The sequence below is a fragment of the Spinacia oleracea genome, chromosome 4 (assembly GCF_020520425.1).
Source record: "Spinacia oleracea cultivar Varoflay chromosome 4, BTI_SOV_V1, whole genome shotgun sequence".
In the NCBI taxonomy this organism is placed as follows: Eukaryota; Viridiplantae; Streptophyta; class Magnoliopsida; order Caryophyllales; family Amaranthaceae; genus Spinacia; species Spinacia oleracea.
In genome coordinates this window covers 180716146-180719690 of record NC_079490.1, presented here as the reverse complement: position 1 = coordinate 180719690, position 3545 = coordinate 180716146, and the positions used below count along the sequence as shown (strand labels likewise).

Below are 3545 nucleotides of genomic sequence, written 5' to 3'. Positions count from 1 at the left end.
TCTGTTTTTTTACAGTAGTACGAGTATGTAGTCTATAACAAGGTTGCGATAGTTAATTGATTGTATGACTTGTATCAAACATCAAGCATTAGGACTTAGAAGTCAAACAAATCATTGCTTTTAATTTATTTTGGCTCATTACTAGCACGCCTAAAGTCAACTCAACCTTAATTAGCTTGTTCATTCAACACTTAAAGCTACACTATCATATATTTTTCTACTACTCCGTATATAAAAGATACAAGTATATAAAAAATGTTTGATGTTGCGTGAAAAGACAAGGTATCTTTACATATCTTTTTCTACTATATATATTCCTTTGAGTATATGCATTATTTCTTGCAAAACATAACCAAAAATCACCATTCGTATACTAATCCAACGTCAATTACATCAAAATCTTTGCAAAAATGGTAATCAAGTCCACCAATTGTCTCCAAAAAATTGCCACTCTTATGATAATCTGTGTGGTTGTTCTGTCCTCCACAATACCATCCGAAGCGCGAAGCTGTAAACCAGCCCAACCTCCCCCTCCTCCTCCTCCTAGTAATTTTTTTTATCCTTCTAAACTCTTTTATTAAATTGATTTTTGTGTGATTAGAGCTAATAAGTAATAACTAACATTCTTTTTTTCTTTGGAAAATAATGCAGGGCCTACTATATGTCCAGCTTGTGTGTGCTGCACACCGGCACCCGCCGGTGTTTGCTGCGGTTGCTGTGCTTTTCCTGTTGAAGACTCGCCGCCTCCCCCGCCATTTGTGATCGCTCCATGAAAGAAATAGATTTTATATTAATTCGTATACTCTTTATAAGTTATTTTGTACTCCGTACGTCTTTAATTTCGAATGTGTACATACTTTTGTACTCCGTACGTCTTTAATTTCGAATGTGTACGTGTATGTACTATGTATGTGTGTATGGCTACTGTATGCATATACGTGTTTAATGTCGTTGGTAAAATCTAAAATGTTCAACCAAAAGTACGTAAGTAATGACACGTTTTTTGGTTGCAACTTTAATTGGATTTTAATCGCACTTGATTTTTCAATGTCAAAATAATTTCGCAACATGCAATATTTAAGCCGTGTTACAATGATGACATGACGGACTATTTATGTGTCATGTTACAAAAAAATGGTAGGAAAATCTTAATATTCTAATTTACAAATTGAATAATATAATTTTTTATTTCAAAATAAATATTTATGATTTGTATACGAAATATTTGTTTCTTTCGTTGTATCGACTACTTTATTTACATATTTTCATAGTAAAAATATTGCATTGATAGTAAAATTATTTTAATGACGCATGACCTACATGACGCTCATATATATCATTTAGAATCCGACACGTAGGATTACGACAACTAAATATTGTTGTAACTTATAACCTTTATCATCAGCCGTGTAAGTGCATTGGGAAAATCTAATACCCTTTCATTTCCAAAAAATAGCTAGTCACACACAACACGATAAAAATCAATGTCTTTAGCCAACGTAAGCCACGCGTGCTGCTCACGTGCAAGCCAATGGCCGGAAAAGCTCAGTCAATGCCGGAAAATTTCCTTAGGTCCTTTCTCGCAAAAAAAATTACTTTAAGGTGTGTTTTCACAAAAAAAATTATATAAGGTCCTTTCTCGCAAAATTTGTGTTATAAAAGGTCCTTTTTGGCAAATTTGCCTAAAAATAATAAAATAGCTAGAGATATGAGAGAGAAAAGAACAGCGAGTGTGAAACCATTTAATTATTGGTGTTCATGAACATCAAATGAAAAATCAATTTCATACGAAGTATGTGGAAGACTTGACATGTGACATATGGGGGGCCAAATAATATTGTTTATTTTTTTAAATGCAAAGTGACATGTTAGAGATGGTGTTTTATTTGCAAAGTGACATTTTAAATGATGTTACTTACAACCTAAAAGGTTCTATTGCTTGGCAAATAATTTTCTCCATAGCTATTTGGCATATTTGGTCTTACAGAAATAATGCTATTTTTAATTTTAAAATGACAAGCTGCTCCAGTTTCTATAACAAATTCTGGGCGGATTATACTTTTACTAACAACATGGTACAGATTAGTGAAGCTGAGCCCAGTGCAGAACCCATTCCTGCAAGAGTTTGGGCACCCCCACAAACTACCTACTTCAAGCTTAACACTGATGTTTCCTGGATTGATATGAATACTGCTGGGGGTGGTGGTGTGCTAAGGTGTGATAAGGGGCTTTGGCATATTGGGTTCTCAACTCGCTTCAACACAATTGGACCTGCTTCTGCTGAACTCACTGCAATTAAAGAAGGACTGCTCATTGCTTGGGAAAGAAAAACAACTCACCTGGAATTAGAGTTTGATGCTGCTGCTGCAAAGTACATGCTCGAGAATCTGAAGGGTTACCAGGATCATCAGTTAGCACCTCTTATCACTGACATTGTCTCATTGCTGAAGAGAAACTGGTGTGTAACTATTTTTCACATCAAACGAGATGCTAACAAGGTAGCGCATGGATTGCCTGACATTGGTAGAAGGATGTCTAGCTCTAAGGTGTATCACTTTCAGCCACCACCAAATATCAGAGAAGATTATGAGAAAGAAATGGTGCCTCAAGAAGCTGCTTAAGTTCTTTGCTTCTGCTTTTGACCAGGATGAAGTACATTGTCTATTATGTTAACCACTCTAACTTCACCTCTTTTGGGTCTGTATTATATATAACTATTAGGCTAATTATGCTCAGCCATAGCTTTGTTTACAAGTTTTTGAGTGCTGGCTATGGGCTGCTTTTGATGCTTGTTGAAACTCTTATGTTTGGATTCAGAGGTGTTTAATCCCTCTTAATATATTTCCTATTTCTGCGTAAAAAAAATGACAATTTAAAGATGGTGTTTAAATTATAAATTTAAACACCATAAATTTTATACATACTAGCTCATTTAAATTTATCCATCTAATATGTATATTATATATGTGTAATATGCTATATATTGACCAACATATATTGAATGACTATAGTTTCCATTATTAATGTACTGATTTGACTAAAAAATTACCAAAAATATTTATCAAAATTATTATTGAAAATTTTGCACCAGGAAGTGATCTGACACATGTCATTCCTGGTGTCTGTTTTAGTATAAAATAATAGATTGTCAAATATTGTTGGTGTTGGGTTTGTTGTTTTGGAGAGAGAAAAGCTAAAATACTTTATCCGTTCCGAAAATATTGCATCATGTTGACTTCACGCTTCCCAATACACGACTTTGACTCGTTATCTCTTGAGCTATGTATAAAGTAAAAATTATATTAAAAATAAAAGATATTTAGAAAGTATATATGAATACGAATCTAATAAGATCCTACATGATTACATATTTTTTACGTATATTTTACAAAAGATGGTCAAACGCACAACGTAAATAATGTAAAAGTCAACATAATGAGATATTTGTCAACATGATGAAGTATTATATATATTTTATTGGGTTAAAATATAAACTCTTGGTATTTGATAAACATGTTCTTAATGTAGTGGGAACATCTATATAA

At 33.3% G+C, this 3545-nt stretch overlaps 1 long non-coding RNA gene across 1 annotated transcript; it reads left to right on the top strand.

Moving 5' to 3' along the window:
- The first annotated feature begins 239 nt into the window (after nt 1–239).
- LOC110781822 (uncharacterized) lies at nt 240–1222 on the top strand. Its single transcript, XR_002531837.2, has 2 exons — nt 240–546; nt 652–1222. It is a non-coding gene; the product is annotated as an uncharacterized lncRNA (long non-coding RNA).
- The last annotated feature ends 2323 nt before the right edge of the window (nt 1223–3545 follow it).